Below are 21,008 nucleotides of genomic sequence, written 5' to 3' on the forward strand. Positions count from 1 at the left end.
CTTGTGCCTTAGATAATTTCAGAATTGGAGTGACGGTGCATTTGACACACTCATCCATCAGATTATGTGTTTAAAATCGCATAAATATTTTACATCAACATGAAAGTGTTTCATTTTTATCCACCTAGAAAATGTTGAAATTTATTTAAAATGTAAACCTTTATAAACTTTAGTTTATTAAAGTAGATTTTATGAGCAAATCAGTTTACTGGACTAAATAAGTATATTCCTTTTTCTGCAGTCAGTGTTGTAAAAAGAGAATTTCCAACACCACTGGAAATCATTCTAGCACACGTGCTAAATATGTTACTCAGTAATAAAACTATTTAAATTTTTCATCCCTGAAAATAAGTCTAACAGTTACGAAGGCAACATGGTACTCAGGACAAGTGTGAAATCCTCTTTGACTCTAAGACATACTGACAAAAATCATTAATCACTCACAAATACTGTGATTTGATTCTTTGAATCCTCTCCACAGAACACTTACTTTTTGATTAGAGAGATCAGATTTTTGTTACAGAGAATAGTAATAACCATCTGTTGAAATAAGTAACTGTATGGACATCCCATGACAATAGAACAGTCCCTAGAGTATTCTCGTATCTCAAATACATCAAAGGTAGGCTTTAGAGAGGACCAGCCTATGGACAGAAAACTAGCAATGAAATAACGGAACATTCTTTCTTCTATCCTCTATCGGAAACTACCATTCCAAAGTACAGAGTGTCCTTTCCACTCCTCCCAGAATGACACAGCTAGGGGTCATACATCCCCAAGCCTGGCAGAACATTAACAAGCAAAATCTCCCTCTTGCACTTTATAAGAGAAATTGTTTATAACAGGACCAACAGGGTAGAAAGCCACCAACTTTGTTTGGGAAATGTGAGGGGGAAAAGTGCTCTTCTGGCCCCAGATAACTTTTGCAAGTCTAGTCCAGAAACCATTAGCATTTTGAAGTCAAGAATTATTTCCAGGAAGTCACAATAAAAAAGGATTTGCCATGAAGTGTAAAAAAGTAATAAAGCATTATCAAGGATTTGTTAGCCAAATTTTTAATGCAGCTGTGGGAACTGAGGAAATGAGACAGGGCAAGTGTATCCTGATGGGTAATTAGGAGGAAAGGCCCAAAGCACTCGGTTCCAAAGGACAGGCTGAGGGTGGTGCCTCAGAGGCAGAGTCTGGACTCTGAAAACCTGGGGACACATGCATGGGTCCTTACAGAATGGGGGGGGGGATACAGGGATTTCCTTTGTATATCCCATGAAGCTCACTCTGTGTCCAAGCCGGGAAATTAAAAGAATAAAATTTAGACTTAATACAGCGAAACTCTGAAGAGCTTATTATTTGTCGTGTGAAACATACTTACTTTGAACATACCAAAACAGGAGTTTGTATCAAGTAGCATAGGCCCAACTAAGGTAAAAGGAAGGGGCACAAACTAAAAAGAAAATGCAGCCGCGGACATCCAGGAGCTGACAGCCAGGCCTCGCTACACTCCTGGTGAACGTGATCTCACAGAACGTCAATATCAGGCCCGGACACTCTGTAATCATGACAGAGCCGGGCAAAATCAAGGCCCCTCCACAACCATGCTGGAACACAGAAGAAACATGAACACTCGCCAGGCACAAAATTCTAGACATTCCCCGTTCCCAGCCAAGATGCGTGCTTTAGCAATCACTGCTTTACTCTTCCTCTACACTATCCTCCCTAAAGATAAGATTTATTTAGAGCTCAGTCATCGAATTGTCCCCCATTTCCAGTAACAGTCAATATATAGCAAACTCCTAATTCCCTGCACTCCTCCCCAAATCACCCAACCAACGCCCAAATCCTATAAAAAGTCCTTTCTAGCACCCTATTTCCAAGGTACCCCGTAGTCCCTCATGGTGTGCATTCTCTCGCACCGTAATGAGTAATAACCCAAGTTGCTCAAATGCAGATGCATTCCTGGTAGTTGTTGGCTAGCATGTTGATAAGGCGTGCTGAAATTCCCCCAAAATAAAATTAAATTAAATAATTTAGGATAATTTCTGCTACTAAACTATAAAGTCTCACTTATTCCATCTCTGTATTATTGTAATGGCAACAACAGAGCTTTACTTTGGCCTTAAATATCTATGAACCACCTCATTTCTCCCCTCCCTATATAAACTGCTTGATAAACCAAGTTTGACTTCTGAGTAGAAGATTAATATTACCTTGAAAAGTAGTTAAAATGTTAAGTAACTTATACCACGCTGACTTTTGTTACAGAAAAAGACCACCAGAGCAACTATGTAAAAAGTAAACTTAAAAAATTATCAGACAGTATCTATCTCTCTGAGTTATAAATACATCTTTTATAAATACCTTTATCAACTCACATCTGCAGTGTTCCTGCCTGGTGTGGTACTTCCCCAAGTTGACTCTGGGCTTGGCCATATATTTTGCTTTGCCCAATGAGACATTAGCAGATGCTACAGATTAAATTTTGTCTTTCCAAAATTCATAGGTTGAAGCTCCAAATCCCAATGTAATTGTATATGGAGAGAGGGCCTCTGAAGAGGTCATTGAGATTAAGTAGGTTCATAAAGGCAGGACTTCAATCCAACGTGACTGCTGTCTTTATAAAAGAGGGAGAGACAGCAGGTGTGCATGTGCATAGAGAAAATGCCACGTAAGGACGCAGTAAGAATCCAAGGAGAGCACTCTCAGGAGAAACTGACCTTGCAGGTTCTTTGATTTTTTTTTTTGTAAAGATTTTATTTATTTATTTGACAGACAGAGATCACAAGTAGGCAGAGAGAGAGGGGGAAGCAGGCTCCCCGCTGAGCAGAGAGCCTGACGCGGGGCTCAATCCCAAGACCCTGAGATCATGACCCGAGCCAAAGGCAGAGATTTAACCCTCTGAGCCACCCAGGCGCCCCTGATTTTTTTTCCATTTTATTTTATTTGTTTTTAGTGTTCCAGAATTCATTTTTTATGCACCACACCCAGTACTCCACACAATATAAGCCCTCCTTAATACTCACCACCAGGTTCACCCGACCCCCACCTCCTCCCCTCCAAAACCCTCAGTTTGTTTCTCAGAGTCCACGTCTCTCATGGTTCAACTTCTCCTCCAGTTTCCCCCAACTCACTTCTTCTCTCCATCTCCCCACGTCCTCTGTGTTATTCCTTATGCACCACAGTAAGTGAAACCACATGATAATTGACTCTCTCTGCTTGACTTATTTCACTCAACATAATCTCTTCCAGTCCTGTCCATGCTGACTTAAAAGTTGGGTATTCATCCTTTCTGATGGGGGCATAATAGTCCATAGTGTATATATGAACCATATCTTCTTTATCCATTCGCCTGTTGTTGAAGGACATCTTGGCTCTTTCCACAGTTTGGCAACTGTGACCATTGCTGCTATGAACATTGGGGTACAGTTGGCCCTTCTTTTCACTACATCTGTATCTTCGGGGTAAATACCCAGTAGTGCAATTGCAGGGTCATAGGGAAGCTCTATCTTTAATTTCTTAAGGAATCTCCACACTGTTTTCCAAAGTGGCTGCACCAACTTGCATTCCCACCAACAGTGTAAGAGGGTTCCCCTTTCTCCACATCCTCTCCAACACACGTTGTTTACTGTCTTGTTCATTTTGGCCATTCTAACTGGTGTAAGGTGGTATCTCAATGTGGTTTTGATTTGAATCTCCCTGATGGCTAGTGGTGATGAACATTTTTTCATGTGTCTGTTAGCCATCCGTATGTCTTCTTTGGAGAAGTGTCTGTTCATGTCTTCTGCCCATTTTTTGACATGATAATCTGTTTTATGTGTGTTGAGTTTGAGGAATTCTTTATAGATCTTGGATATCAGCCCTTTGTCTGTAGTGTCATTTGTGAATATCTTCTCCCATTCCGTGGGTTGTCTCTTTGTTTTGTTGACTGTTTCCTTTGCTGTGCAGAAGGTTTTGATCTTGATGAAGTCCCAAAAGTTCATTTTCACTTTTGTTTCCTTTGCTTTTGGGGACATATCTTGAAAGAAGTTGCTGTGGCCAGTATTGAAGAGGTTAGTGCCTATGTTCTCCTCCAGGATTTTGATGGGTTCCTATATCACATTGAGGTCCTTTTTCCATTTCGAGTTTATCTTTGTGTATGGTGTAAGAAAATGGTCAAGTTTCATTATTCTACACATAGCTGTCCAATTTCCCCAGCACCTTTTATTGAAGAGACTTTTTTTCCACTGTATATTTTTTCTTGCTTTGTCAAAGATTATTTGACCATAGAGTTGTGGGTCCATATCTGGGTTTTCTACTCTGTTCCACTGGTCTATATGTCTGTTTTTGTGTCAGCACCATGCTATCTTGGTACTTTGATTTTTAATATCCAGTCTCCAGAAATGTGAAAAATGTATTTCTCTTCTTTAAGCTACCCAGTCTGTGGCACTTTGTTTTATCAGCCCTAGCAGACCAGTACAGGACATACTATGAAAGCAGAGTCTTGATAAGTACTTATAACTCAAAACCTTCTTGGGACCCTGAAACCACTGTGCTGTGGAGAAGTTCAAGTTTAAGAGATTGAGAGACCATATAGAGGAGAACCAAGAAACTCAGCTAACACTCAGAATGGAGGCCACAGACATATGGGCCTAATCAAGCCATCCCTACTATCTGCCAGCCATTTGAGCCATCTTACCTGAGGTTCCAGACATCATGGAACAGAGATTATGCCTGGCCCAAATTCTTGACACACAGAATCATAAGAAAAAAAAGCAAAAAAAAAAAAAAAATTGGTATTGTTTTAACCTCTTAAAGTTTAAGGTGGTTTGTTAGCATAGCAACTTATAAATAAAAGAAATTGGTACTAGAAATGAGATGCAACCATAGCAAACACCTAAAACTTGTAACATCGCCTTGGTGACCGGGTGGTGGGCTTGAAGTATTGCATCATTGCTCTCCAGCGACAAAGAGCCATTAGGAGATATATGCACACGCAGTCACGTGCACATGCACCCTCCTAACGCCCCACATATATCAGACAGAGAGATTTCAAGGAATTCTCTCATGTAATTGTCAGGGCCAGCAAGTTCTGAATCTGTATAGCAGGCTGGCAGGTTGGAGACTCAGGGAAGAATTGATCTTGCAGCTCTAGTTTCAAGGTAGTCTAGAGGCAGTATCCCTTCTTCACTGAAAGATTATAGTCTTCTCTCTCTTAAGACTTCCAATGATTGGCGGCGCCTGGGTGGCTCAGTGGGTTAAAGCCTCTGCCTTCGGCTCAGGTCATGGTCCCAGGGTCCTGGGATCGACCCCTGCACCGGGCTCTCTGCTCAGCAGGGAGCCTGCTTCTCCCTCTCCCTCTCTGCCTGCTGCTCTGCCTACTTGTGATCTCCATCTGTCAAATAAATAAATAAAATCTTAAAAAATAAAAAGACTTCCAATGATTGTAAGAGACCCATCCTCATTATGGATAGCAATCCACTTTATTCAGAATTTACTCATTCAAATGTTAATAGCATATAATAGAACACAAAGAAACACAAAGAGAAAAAAAAAAGTAGGCAAAAAAAAATAATAGAACAGAGCATCCAAGAACTGTGTGATGTCTTATGGTCTATCATATGTACGGTTAGTATCCTAGGATGAAAAAAGAGAACACAACAAGGAAAAAAATGAAAAACAGAATCTGAGAATTTTCAAAAATTAATGAAAAACAATAAACCACAGATCAAAGAGGTCAAGAATTTCAAATAAGATAAACATCATTTAAAAACTATAAGTAAAAGAGCAAATAATGCCCTAAGAAAGCAGAAAAGATGAAATAATAAAGATAAGAGAGACAGTAGAAATAGTAAAGAAAACAAAAGGTAATATCTGGTTAATCTGACGAGTAAAACATTTGATAAATATCTAGCCAAATTGGTGAAGAAAAAAAAAGAGAGAAGATATAAATCATAAATATCAAGAGCAAAAAAGGAGAATCACTATAGATCCTCATACATTAAAAAGGATAATTCAGGAATATCCTGAAGAACTTTATATGAATTAATTTGAGAATTTGGATTAAAAGGACAAATCCCTTAAAAGATGCAAATTACCAAAGCTCACTCAAGAATAAAAAGCCTGCATAGCCCTATATCAATAGTCACCAAATATTTCACGAAAGGATGACATAGTAATTATTTTAAACTTCACAGGCCATAGAATGTCTGTTCCAATAACTCATCTCTGCCATTGTAGTACAAAAAATCCATAGACAATACACAAACTAATGTCCATGGCTATTTTCCAATGAAAACTTAAAAGCAGATGACTGGCTCACAACCTATAGCTTGCCAACTTTTAACCTATTTCTAACAATTCAGCAAATGATTATTGAAGACCTATGATATAATAGGCATCATGTGAGACGAACATACAATCTGAACAAAACAGATTCTCAGCTCTCAAAGTTTATGGTCTATGGTCTAGTTGTTGATATAAATAAATGATCAGACAATTAAAATATGGTAACTGTAACAATGGAGATAGTCCAATATTCTGTACAAGTATGTAGGGAAAAAAAGACATTTAACCCAGATTGTGGGGTTCAAAAAAATTACCAGAAACAAGTTATATCCCACCAGAAGATGAAGAGGAGATGGTATCTCAGGAACAACAACAAAAATATTAAAAAGAAACTATGGGAAATCTTAGAAACTGAAAAAAACTTCAGTGTAAATGAAATTTGGAAGGCAAATTATAGGACAGTACAAAAGGAACAGAGTCCATCTGAGCTAAGCCATTGCTACAATTTAGGAGAGAAATAATAGTGCTCTGACCTATGGTAGTGGAGTAGTGATGGCGAGAAGTGGGCAAGTTCAACAGATAATTGGATGGATATGGCATATAAAAGAAAGCCAACAAATTCAGCATTCTGGTGTAAGCTGGGCATTGATGTCATGTTTCTGTTAAAGGAACACAGAAAGAATAATCAAGCTATACATCTTCAAAAATGGTAGGTAATTCCAGGTATAAAATAAATAAATCCTGGGGATGTAATGTAGGGCATGGTGAGTGTAATTAATAATATTATATTATATATTTGAAAGTTTCTAATACAGTAGTTCACAAAAGTTCTCATCACAAGAAAAAATTTGTACCTCTGTGAGGTGATGGATGTTAAGTAGACATTGTGGTGATCTTTTCTCACTATATACACACATACAGAGTCATTATGCTGTACACCTGAAACGAATATAAAACTTTATGTCAATTATATATCAGAAAATTTAACAAACAAGATAAAACGTTAGGTAATTCAACATGGATATGTTCTCCCTTATGTAACAGGAACTATGTTTTCTTACCCAGTTACAGTTAGAGTCCAGTCGCCTGCCACCTCCTAAGTCCATGTAGCGTTTGTATTCGTCCTTTTTCCTCCACTAGAGAGTGATATTCTTAAAGGAGTGTGTGTTCTATGTTTATTGTATTCTAGTCATTGACAAGTTTGTGTTCAGCTTCTAGGAACAGACCAAGCGAGCTTCCATGAGGGAAACCGTTGAAATGATGTCATTCAAAACTCCCTACTCAAATGCATGCCCTTTGCACCAAATTGTATAGTTTACTTTTTAACTCCCTTCAGTCTCATTATTCATATGGTTATACCACTGGATAAAGACATTTGGTATAGAAATTTAAAGATGTAAGAAATCAGATATCAACTAGTTCAGCATCTTCAAAACACAAGGAAACTGGTGACGGTGATGTTTGCTGTAAGTTTTATATAGAAGAGGCTTATTAGGAAGGGGATGAGATTAGGAGACTAGTTTTGATGCTGCATGGGCATAATTTTTTACAAAAGATAAGAAAAAGTCACCTGTCCTTATTGATAGAGTCACCTCTGTATGTATATGTATGTGTGCATGTGGGGGGGGGCATTGCCCGTGGAAATTAGGAAGACACGAAAACGACCCTAAGACACACGTCAACCTTCTGAGTGACCGTCCTCTTCTTTCGTTTTGGCTTAATTGTGGAAACAACCTTACACAGTTTCATTCTTGTTGTGACCAGCTTTTAGGCATCAGAAAACTACACTAGTAATATCTTTACTAAAAACCATTCAAGCAAAATTTGAACATTTAAAGAGAATTTTTAAACTGGAAGCAACGACCAAGAAAAAGCTACAAGTGCTGCAAATGTATGGAGATTGTGGGTTGGTTGAGTCGTAAAAAGCTGACTTAGTTCAGCTGACCTCTTAAAATATCTTTCAGGTATATAGAAACCAAGGAATTATAATGTATTCAGCTAAAGCCAAAAAGGAAATTGCTCCCCCACCCCCTTTGTTATGCTTTTAGTGAATGGATTTTAAGAATATGGCACTGAGTAATGATGGGATAGTCCACAGAGGAACCAGAATACCACTGGCACTGATTGAATGGCTTTTTCACTGGCTCTGTGTGACCTTTGAAAGGTGATTCCTGCCACCACAGTGACTGTAGCAGAGGACAGCTGAAACAAAGGTAGAGCAGCTGACTCTTTTAAATGGAGCAAATGGAGTGGCATGGAAAATATGAGTACTTTGAAGCTATGCTCTTTAAAACAATGTCAGGCTGTTCCTAAACCAAACAGAGGGGATGAGTTAAAAGTGATTTCCAGAATAACACAGTCCCCCAAATAACTGAGGAAGAGAACAGGAGTTTGAACTGAGTATCAGCATTGGCCATATGGACTCTAACACTAATTAGAATCTCTTACTTCACTAAAACATGAGTGCAATGCCACAAATAAAAACGAGGAAAACAAAAGAGCCTAAGAAACTCTTTCTAAAGAGAAGTAAATATATTCCAGTAACAAAGTGCCTCAAATGTACTGTTGATCTATGTTCTGAAATTTATTTTTTAAAGGAATAAATAAACAAATAAAACTCGAAATTAAGTTCTTAGCTGTAGAATATAGTAATAGATGAACTCACCAGCTGAAAACTGGCAGAAGCTGACTTTGATGAAAGGCAGCCCAATTATGAATGTAGATCTCTATCAATTAAAAGCTAATCTGTAACTAAAGGAGTAATATGATAGCATAGTCTTGAGCTGAAGCTAGATGAACCAAATTACCTGAAATACATTCTAGCATTTTCATTTTCAAATAATACAAACTTCAGGAATTAGAAAAAATACTTTTTTTTTTAAAGATTTTATTTATTTATTTGACAGACAGCACAGGTAGGCAGAAAGGCAGGCAGAGGCGGGGTGGGGTGGGGGGGAAGCAGGCTCCCTGCCCAGCAGAGAGCCTGATGTGGGACTCAATCCCAGGATCCTGGGATCACGACCTGAGCCGAAGGCAGCAGCTTAGCCCACTGAGCCACCCAGGTGCCCTAGAAAAAATACTTTTACAGTTAAATTTTCCCAGGAGCCAAAAGAAAAAAAAAAATCACTTGTTCTGTTCTTCTCTTCACTAATTCAACATGCTTTAGATCACCCCGATCCAGCATTTTACCTTCACATATTCAACATGGCCTGTTCAGGTTACATTTTTGAAGAACCTAGAAAGCAGACAATTTGCTAGAATAGGGAAGATCATTGTTCAATAAATATGCTCTAAACACAGTGTGCATCTATCACTCTTCTAGACATGTAAGTGATCACAGTAGTTAACAGATTCTTTGAGGGCTGAGGACTCAAAAGAAAATTACATCAAGAAGTCCCGGTCAAGTTTTTATGTCATATATGCGGAACTGTGAATTATCTACCATACAAATTCCAAATTTTATAATTTATTGCAGATTCAAAAATTGCAGCTATTCTTTGTAAATTGTAACTCCTTCTGATTATTTGGCTAGGGTTAGTCGACCACAGTGGAAAAACTCACTACTTATGTCTCAGAGTGTCTTCTTCCCAAGCAACAGCGTCTGTCCTCGGAGGAGAAGACTGAGATACGTAGCTATCTAGGCAGAAGGCACCTAACCCAGGACGCCGCCATCTCTCAACATCAAAATCCTCAACTTCTTTTGATGATATCTAGTGAAGGGTAATACAACATTTGGGGGGAGGGGCTGCTCCTTACAATAGCTACAATTACTTAACCCTTTACTACGTAATAGGAACTACGTATTCATAGCTTCTTTTCATCCTCACAATTGCCTTACTAACAAACCTACGAGAAAATGGAGGCTTAAGAAATAAAATAATTGGTCTAGAGCCACATGATTATTCGCTGCAGGGCGCTGTGATGACTCACGTCATATTTCTGAGTCTGACTCCGAACCCCACGATCGTTATTCTGGGCCTCCTACACCGATAAGAGCAAAGCAAAGATCGGGGCACCGGGGTGTCTCATTACCCGCCATGTCTTGGCAGAGACCTCAAAGGGTTTGAGTAAAAATAAGGAAGGTATTCAAAGAGAACGTGACAGCACCAGTAAAGAACTCAACAAGGGTTGTTGCTGCCAAGCATGAGACTTCGGAACTGGGACAGACCCGCCTCAGAAACACAGGAGGGTACAGGTAAACCCCTCGCTCAAGTCTACTTAGGGAACTCCTCAGGGTAGATGTAAAACTTATAATCTTCTTCCTGTAAAAATTATGCCTTGATAATTCATTTATCAACTGGACGGTATAAGACAAATTTCAGGGTTTTGGTTTTTTATGCAGCCAGTATTTCTTGAAATAGATGCGTTAGAAGTGATTCCGATGCGATGTGGCGGTAAAAAGACGCACAGCCACCCACATCTGCCGAATTCTGTTGGCTCAAAGTCACAAGACCAACCCAAACTTAAAAGGGAGAAATAAGGCTGGATGAAAAAAACAAAAAAGAATTTGTGGTCACATTGTATCCAATGCAATTTATTTTGGTTTGTTACTACTTTGAATACGTTCCTTATTCAGTCTCTAGAAAGATGTTAATTCTCTGGCAATAGCAGTTGCTCAAAACTAACTGTCTCTACACTCACTGCCTATAAAGAAGCTTATATGCTTAATTAATGCCTTTTACTAACCTATATTAATCGATCACACCGAAACACAAGAAGACTAGCCTTTTTTGTGTCAAATATTCTTTGGGGATTATTTATAACCACAAGAGCAAACTCTTAAGAAAAATTATCCAAAACAGATACTAAAGAAATAGAATATTCGCATATAATTTCAGTGTCATACTAGAACACTGTTTAATAGGATCACCCCAAAATAATTTAATTTCCTAGATTATGTACCTTTGTTTGCTTTGCTTTTTACTACTGATTAAAGCCAAGAGTTTGTGAAATTACATGCTCACTTGCAGTTTTGGAAAACTGGAGTTGTAAATAATATCTTTCTAGAAGAAAGGCAATCCCAAAGGTTGTAATTTATCACCCTGTAGAAATTAATTTCTTTTGTCTCTAACTTGGCAAATCTACTTCAACTTGTCTTTCTTAACAATATCTATTTCTTTATCAATCAATATCTTTCTATATCAATCTCTGTTCCCTAAGTGCTCCTTGAACTAGCGTTATACCTTCCAACTGAATCCCTCATTAATGACTTAAATAAATGTTTAGTATGCGCTCACTTGATATTTGTAAGAAAGCCTTGTTTCTAACTTTTAAAATTATCCTTTGAATGGATCTAGAGAATATAATGCTAAGTGAAATAAGTCAGTCAGAGAAAGACAAATACCATATGGTTTCACCCATTTGTGGAATTTAAGAAACAAAACAAATGGTCAAAGGGAAAAAGAGACAAACAAAAAAACAAATTTCTAATGAAAAACAAAGTGATGGTTGCCAGAGGGGAGATGAGTTGGAGGACGGTTAAATAGGTGATGGGGATTAAGAGTACGCTTACCTTGAAGAGCACTGAGTAAGGCATAGAATTCTCGAATCACTATATTGTACCACTGAAACTTACAGAACACTGTTAACACTATAAACTATACTGGAATTTTAAAAAATTATCCTTTTTCAATGTAATGTAATGATAAAATGGAGGAACTAAAAATTAGTGTCCAGATTTCCTATTAGATTATATGTAGGACTGAAGAAAAGAAAATCATGAAATGTAACTTGCAATCATATGTGATTGCACAAATGTGAGACAATCATTTGTGAAAACAACTTAATGCCATAAAACCTGAACATCTCTCAGGGTAAGTTTTAAAGGTATGGATGAATTAATCTTGCCTGCTTGAGATCAAAAGCAAGGAGTATCCGCCTCTGTCTCAAATATCATTCAGCAAGTACCATAGGAGCATTTAAAACACCATTTTAACATGTTCTAAGAGAATAACCCTGGGAAAATTATCATTTAGCCATGAAAAACTGGATCAAGTTTTTAATAGCAAAAAACACACTACACTCATTTTTGATTGAAAACAGAAAGAATAAACTAATGTCTATTTTTAAATTATGCATAACTTTATGTTTAGATTTGGGTCATATAAAAATCTCATCTGTTAAAGTCACTAAACCAGATTTTATAATATTGAAGAGGTGAGTCATAGACCTTTACTCCTTTGTATACCTTATTCCTATTCCTTTTATATACTTTGTCCTTCAACTTTGCCCTATACTTTAAAAACTACTAAAATACCTTATATATAAGAACTGAAGTTTAAGATCCTACCTCTTCTACCTCTTTCTCTCTAGAGAAAATCTAGTGCTTTTACTTCTATAAATCTATTCATTTTTGGTTTTGAAGCAATACCTAAACCCATTTATTCAACAATAAGATTACAATTTAGATATCTAAATATCTCCCCCAGTAGGACATTCAGTTTTCTTCTCTATGCTTAAGACATTCAAAATCTTAGTACAGAATAAAGTTTCAAAACTACTAAGTCTTGAAATAAAATATGTCAAAATATTATCATTTTCCCATAAGGATATACACAAGGATAACCAAAGATACACAAGGATAACCTTGTGTAAATTGAAAGGGAGTCTAGATGCAGTATTTTGTGAATTGAATCTACTTAACTTTGCCTAAAGATTTTGTTTAGTAATTCTCAGAAAATAAAATGCTTGGAGCACAGGCTAAAGTTCATTTGTATGTTTTTGAAGTTAATGTTTCCAAGATCATTTGATTTTGCTGATCAAATCTATTTACTTGAAAAGTAAAATTAAATTTGCTACAGTGAGTGCTTTTAGATGACATGGATAATAAAATCAAAAGTATGTTATATTCTTTATGTCCATGATCTGTGACTAAATTTAGATCCTAACTCATGCTTTAGAACATAAATTTGTGTTCAAAATAACCATGAACGTTTGAACAAAAAATCTAAGTTGCTGAAATTTAGTAAGGAAGAGTGCATACTTGGGCTTTCTATGCAGAACAGAGTCAAATTTAATCTAAACTTGTAATGAAGTGAACTTTTCTAGAACCAATGACTTTGTTCCTCTGATCTTTTCTACTTGGGGCCTGGTTATAACCATTATCTCACCTGTGTTGATTATCTGCTAGGAGGCCTCTAAGCTTCTGTGAGATACTAAGAATTCCAATAAGAAAGGAGTATCTTTAGAACTTGTCAATTCTTTCCTGTAATCAGCTAGCTAAGGCCTTTTCTGCAGTTGACAAATAACTCTTTAAAGAGTCTAATCCATGTCGTCTCTGTGTTATAAACTTTAAGTGTGTCTTATCACTTAATCCTCATAGTTCTGTGAAAAAGCGATATTAACCCTGTATTAGGGGTAAGGATAAATAACTTGTTCAAGGTCACCTGACTGACAAGTTGCAGAGCTATATTATTTCTTTCCAAAATCTACAGTCTTTACATTTGAACTGAAGAAGAATTTCATAAGAAGGGGAAGGTTTTACACCGTTGGTCACATTTGTAGCTGAGAAATCTATTGTCAATTATTAGGCAATTCCAAATGTCCACAACAGTTGGGGCAACAAAGACATATATTACTTAGTCTGGAGAAAGTTCCTGTGTTAGATATTCTATAGCATACCTATAATCTTTCTAGGGATTATTAATTATTTAAAAGTTTAAAAAATCACAAATTTGAAAATATTAACTCTAGGAAAAAGAAGAAGGATACTTCTTGATCAATGTCATATATTTATACACACACACACAGCCTTATTCTCTTCTCTGGTCTATTAAATTCTTAAGTAACTATAAATAAATCAAATTTCTTTTCTTCTCTCCTGTTATCCCATCCACACCTTGTTTCCACTAACAGCACACTCGCAGTAGGAATTTCAAATTCCTAGTGTAAAGCTATTTTCTGAAAATCAAGATTTTTGGAAAGATTCAACATATGACAACAAAAGTTAAATCTGGGGCACCTGGGTGGCTCAGTTGGTTAAGGTCCCAACTCTTGGTTCCAGCTCAGGTCATGATCTCAAGGTTGTGAGAGCGAGCCCAGCATCAGGCTCCACGCTCAGTGGGGAGGGTGCTTGAAATTCTCTCCCTGTCCCCCATTACTCCCTCCCAGCATGCTCTCTTTCTCTAAAATAATCTTTAAAACATTTTAAAAAGAGTAAATATAAAGTTAACTCTGGAAAGTGATGGTCACTTAAAGACTAGCCTTTACATTACAGAGTAGGCTATAATTAAGAGAATATCACATGAACGGCTTTAAAACATTTAAAGTGCTGGCTTTCCTTTACCTGCATAATTTCCCTGGATCTATTGTAAAGATCTCCCTTTTTCATAGCATTTTTAAAATTTGTATTTAAATTCCATCTTTAGTTGTTTGACTCCTTATCGAAGGATGAATAATGGCCACCCAAAGATGTCAGGTCCCTTTAATTTTTAAATGTTACCTTATTTGGAAAAAGAATCTTTACAGATTGATTAGCATTTTGACATGGGGAGATTATCTGGATTACCCAGGTAGGCCCTAATGCAATCACATGTGTAGACACAAACCAAGAATTGCTGGCAGCCACCGGAAACTAGAAGAGACCAGAAATGGATTCTCCCCTAGGACCTCTGGAACAAGCATGGCCCTGCCATAAGCTTGATTTTGGACTTCTGGCCTCTAGAACTGTGAGAAAGTAACTCTCTGTTGTTTGAAGTCACCAAGTTTCTGGTAATTTGTGACACCAGTCACAGGGAACTAATGTACTCCCACGTGAGGGAAACAACTTGATCATTTTCCTCTTGTAATCTCACCACCTAGAACATTGTTGGTTCTTTTTTTTTTTTTTTTTAAAGATTTTATTTTTTATTATTTATTTGACAGACAGAGATCACAAGTAGGCAGTGAGGCAGGCAGAGAGAGAGAGAGAGAGAGAGAGGAGGAAGCAGGCTCCCTGCTGAGCAGAAAGCCCGATGTGGGGCTCGATCCCAGGACCCTGGGATCATGACCTGAGCTGAAGGCAGAGGCTTTAACCCACTGAGCCACCCAGGTGCCCCAGAACATTGTTGGTTCTAAACACTGATTCTAAACCTCGCAGCAATTCAGAATAATGCACAAAACTGTTCAAAACTACTAACACCCAGACCAAATCCCCCATTACAGAAATTCTGACTGAATTGTCTGAGGTGAGGTCTAGGCACGAGTTATTTTCGTTTTTGCTTTGCTTTATTCTGCAGATTATTTAGTGTGTAACCACAGCGGAAAAGCACAGGAATTGAGCAAGGCTGACAGAGGGAGAGTTACTGAGGTCGGTGCAGCAGCTGAGAGCAGTGGCTCCGAACCGGCTGCAAGGGGCCCGGTCCCAGCTCCCGTATGTGCTAAATGTGGACTAGAACACAATGCCTACTCCTCAGTTTCTTCGTTGTTTAAAAAAAATGAGACAATAAAATTATCTTCATCATAGGGTTATTGTGTCTGAGATAATGTAGATTTTAATATAGTGCCTAATCCATTGTAAATTCTAAATAAATGTTAGATCTCAACGTTAGGAAACAAATCTTTACTTCACAAGTCTTTAGCCAATCATTATTTTGAACTGGGTGAATTAGGCAGACGAAGGATTGTATTCAAAATAGATACTTAATATTACATAAAACAAATCTTACAGAAATTTTGGTTCGATTGTTCAAATTTACTGAGCTTCTGAGGTTCTTAAATATAAATTCATTACCAATAACCCAGAGATTTGTCAAGCAACTTCTAAAAATCTTATAATTAAATCCCTTCTATCAATTCATGCGATATGTTCTCCTTTAATGTAATCACATTAGAACGCCACTTGTTTGAGTTAAAATTTGCATTGCTTTGGGTGGTACAGAATGGAGTCGCACGGAGGAGACCCATGCCAATCTTTCCCAAAAAGTTCCCCCTGCTTTTCTTTTCTTTTCCAAATCCCCATCTGTTTGGCTGATGTGCCAATATCCAGGGTCTGTTTTTCATAATGTCATTTTGTTTGTGAGGATGTCTGTCCCTGAGAGTTCACGAGCTGGCTGACAGTGAGAAAGTGATCACAACGAGGCCAGGAAATATCCTGAAAAATAAAACCAAAGCCAAGAAAGCCACTGCGCCCTGCTGGCCAGTTGCGAGGAAGGCCTAGGAAAGCAGGATCAACAGTTTCAGAACATTACTCTGGGGGCTCTCCTTGGTGGCTAAAGAAACTTCCAGAAAGTGTCCACCGAATAGCAGAGTCACATCACAGCTGCTTAAGCTCTCTCCAGAATAGTTCAAACAAAATAATTCTGTGTGGAAGAACAGTTTTATTTTACAAATTAAAAAGCAAACAAGAAAGACGGCAAATGACTTTTTTTTTTTTAAAATCCTCTCTCTGAAACATCAAGAAAATGAGGTGAGGGGATTAAAAAAATTAAATACTTATAATAAGCATTCCTTAGTTTTGTTTCCATATTTAACTAAAACTAAGAAACGCCTGGAATATAATTATGTTCACGGTTCCCTCACTAATATTTTTGCTTAACTGATAATTCTGATTTACAGCAAACAGATAAATATGTCAAAAGGACTTTTTTTCTCTCTTTTCAAAACAGAAGCATCAAAGTTCTAGGCAATTTATACTGCCAGAATTTTAACATACAATTTCCAGTGTGACATGTGGGTCAGTTTTGTTTTATTTAACAGACTCTGTTATGCCATGACATAACCATACAACCTTTAAAGTTCTACTTATGTGTGAAAATTGCTAATGAAAAAGAAATTTTATGTTAACAAGACTAAATCCCCACTTGCTGTGATAATAAAAAGAATCTTTAATTTTATGTCGTTTTCCATTTTTATGTTGGGTAGAAGAAAGGCATAGATATTATACACTTACACTGGCACTGGATCGAATATCACTCTTGACTTAAAGACTATTTTAATACCGATGGAGAATAAGAGAAGTCTTTTTCTTTTGGGTAATATGACTGTGATTTCCAGGTAGGATATGATGGATAGAAGTTTGCAAAATATCTATTACGTAGCCTGTGCAATCTCCTATGGTAAAAGATTACCAGGAAGAATTTATAGGCTACTGTTCATTATTTTTTAACCCCCATTTTATCAATAAATACCGTAGAAACAACAAATTTGACAGAGAGCCCGAGAAATGTACAGAAAGTCTCTTTAACAGCCCGACCCGGACTACACAGTCGGCCACCGGCTGGACGGCCACGACGCGAGGCTTCTACTTGGCAATAGGAAACCAAGAGGAAATACAGGGATGGGATTCTTCTCCAGTTCTATTTAATCATTTTCAAGTATAGTAGCTTAGAAGGCCAAAACGTGTAAAAAAAGAAGTGGGGAGGAGAGAGAATATTTCGAGAAAGTATAAACCCAACTTTGGAAAGACCATCTTTCTCTCCTACTTGGTTCTGTGTCTGCGTAAACTAAGGCATCATACAGGAATCGGCTGTAAGCGTCTAGAACTTTCTTGTAAAATTCCATTTTCAGTGGAGATGTCCCAATGTGCTGTGTCCCTCTGCCTTCCCTCTGGCTTTAATTCAGGTGAGAGGCAGGAAAAGCGGGGTTCCGGGATCCCGCCTGTTCCCAGCGAGGCACAGCTTTTTCAGCTTGAGGTTCAACAATCGCAGGAAACGGCGGATGATGGCAACGTTTTCCTAGAAGGGGAGTTTGAAACCTGGGAGAGCCGCTCCTATCCGAGCCGTGACCACTGGCCGGGGCGTGGATCGGAGGAGGCTGGCCACACGGAGAAGGCCCGTGCAGACCCGCTGACGGGGGACCGGACGGTCACTTCCTGAAGGCGAGGGAGTGACACACTCCAGGATGCACCTTCCTGACATTTCCTGAGCCTCGTCCTTTACCCGCTCCCAGAGCTCACTGACAGGGACTAACACCACATGTTTTAAAGAAGACATATAAAAGCAGCCACTAAGAATAACACTCCGAGGCCACAAACCAAGTCTGAGCACCTCTTTCCTCGCGTGAACTGTTCTCGCGTGGGGCCAAGGAAACAACTGAAAGATGGCCCCGAGTTCTAAAATGGTCAAAGAGGATTTACTGAAGAGCCATGGGGGGCGCGGGAGGGGGCAGGGGAAAAAAAAAACAACAACCCAAAAACTCTGCTTGTAGTTTGAAAACAAAGCATTCCTGCTCCTCATACATGGGATTTTCAGTCAGTGTTCGAATGAGCAAAGCATTCAGTAGTTGTCACGATTTTCATTTCCCCCAAAAGTAAAAGTAAGTTGTCTTGGTTGGGCTCTCTCAGTTGTCTTACAGTTATAAATAAGATAACTGCAGGAAGTGATTTGGATTCAAGATGACTTGGAAATTAACAGTGTCATTCTGCTAGGCAAGGATGTCATTTATAGGAGGGCGGTAGAGAGATTTTAAGTTGTATTTTGCTTTAAATATCATTGGAACAAACTAATATTATCATATTTTACAATTAAGGAATAAATTAATATATGCATTTTATATAGTATTTTAAGATTTTTTTTTTCTCCAGGAACACATTTGGGCGTGGGAGGAGTGTATGGATATTAAATCACAGAGAAAGGTTATTTATTACTGAGGCCTTAACAGTAATAATTAACAAAAGCTTAGGGAGGTGGTAAATTCAAGTAAGGAACTTTCAATTAAACAATGATGATGAGGATACAAGGCATTTCCTGAGAATTTATCTTTGATTAGGAGAAGTTGTTGAAAGCATTTGGCCTTTAATTCTAGGCAGTCCTTAATCCCCAGGAAATATCCTCAACTTTTCTGCTATTTAAACACACTAAAATTCTTCAGAGAGAAAATGGCAGATGACTTGCTTTTTTAAACATGATACAGCTCACGGACATTCAGATTTCTTTAACCATTTCTCAGTATCCCTTTACACTTCTGTGTAGCCTTACCACATCCAGTCTAAGATTTACAGTATAATGGTTAAAAGCTTTCTTCAAAACAAAGAGAAAAAGAGATAACACACCAAAAAAGACTCAAATATTGAGGATGAACCAGAAGTTACCAGAAGGGAGGTGGGGGGTGTGAAATAGGTGAAGGGGGTTGGGCACACTGTGAGCACTGAGTGATGTATGGGATGGCCGAATCACTGTGTTGTACACCGGAGAGCAAAGGAACACTGTATGTTAACTGCAATTTCTTTAAAAGTAGGTTTTCTTAGCCATATAAAATACCTCTGAATCTTGGTTCTAAAAGTACTAACTCTATGACTTTGAACAGATTACTTAGTATATTCAAGTAACCATCTCATAAACTATAGCATGGGGATGATACCTTCCTAATTAACAATGACTAAATGGAATAATAAAATAACGTGCAGAGTGATTAGTACAGTGCCTGGTGCCTAATTCAGTTCCCTCCATTTTGTACTGTTAAATTTTCCAGAAATTTTAAAATTACAAAAGAAGGTAGATTAATGTTTCCATTATTTAATAATTGCTTTTTTTGCATCTTTTTTCTCAAAAATTTTATGAAACAAGGACTTATCTACTTCCATATTAAGAACTCTCCCCTATATTAAAACTCTCTCAAATTTCACATGTTAAGAATTCCTATTACTTCACTAGTACAATTATGTCCAGATAATCACAGAATGTACTTGAAAATAATATGTGGTTGTCTCTGGATTTTGCTGTGCCCACCTTACAGTAAAACATCTCCATTTAAAGTCCCAAACCTATAGACTCTCTGTGCCTTACAGCTTCAGCTTGAACTAAGAATAAAAACAAATTTTGGTGTTCAGATCTTGAGTATAGTATGCAATTTGCCAAAGCAAAATAAAGAGCCTGGCAAAATAATATATTTTCTCTTTTATCAAAAAAGCAAATTTACATATTATTTACATATAAATAATTCCTTATAACTATCAATTCTGACAAATAAGATAGTGAATATGAGAAATTTATAATTATTTCTAAATTCGGAAGGCATAAGTCATGTGCAAGTCCATATTCCACTCTCCACTAACAAAGGACCAGATTGATAGACTGAAATTAAAGAAAGAGATAAGATGAACAGAAGCAGCCTCCACAGGGAGGATAAGACAAAAGGGGATACATCATTCTTCCTTCCCTTGTTTTTATTTTTCCCTGAAAACTTGCAGTGAGTTTCTACTACAGGAACAAGGAGGCAGGTTGAGGAGGAAGATAATTTCAAGACTTCGATAAGTGCGACCTCTGGCCTTGACTAAGTCAGGTTCCAGCAAAGAAGGCAGATCCTCAAAGAAATAAGCACAATGTCAGAGAAAAAACATTAAAATCAAAGAAAGCTAGAAAGTGGGCAACTATGCAGAGGAGCTAGAAACACTCTAGAGGGAACCAGAAAATCTTTATAGAAAGGGCTGTATTCAACCTGAGTCTAGAGGAATAAATGAACATATTCTTAAAGGCAGTAACTTGGGAAAGGTCTTCCAGGAAGTGGAAAGTCCTGCAGTTTCTACACACGAATGTGAAAGAGCACCATGTGTGTGGAAAATTACGACATGCTGAAGGCACGGAGAGCGGAATGTCAAGACTGAGATGCAGAATCATCCCCAAAGATGAACCCGAGACACAATACGAAGGCCTTGTACGTCTTGCCAAGGCCAGACTTTCCCTGTAACCAGTGAGAAGACACCAGAAAGCATTAAACTAGAGAAAGAAGCATGCGGACTAGAGAGAGGAAGGCTTATGAGGTAATGGTTGCATTTGTCCAAATGGACCTTCCACTAACGTTTTGGGCTAGGGCAAGGGTGTGAGTGGAGGCCCAGT

The sequence above is a fragment of the Martes martes genome, assembly GCF_963455335.1.
Source record: "Martes martes genome assembly, chromosome: 3".
NCBI classification, from domain to species: domain Eukaryota; kingdom Metazoa; phylum Chordata; class Mammalia; order Carnivora; family Mustelidae; genus Martes; species Martes martes.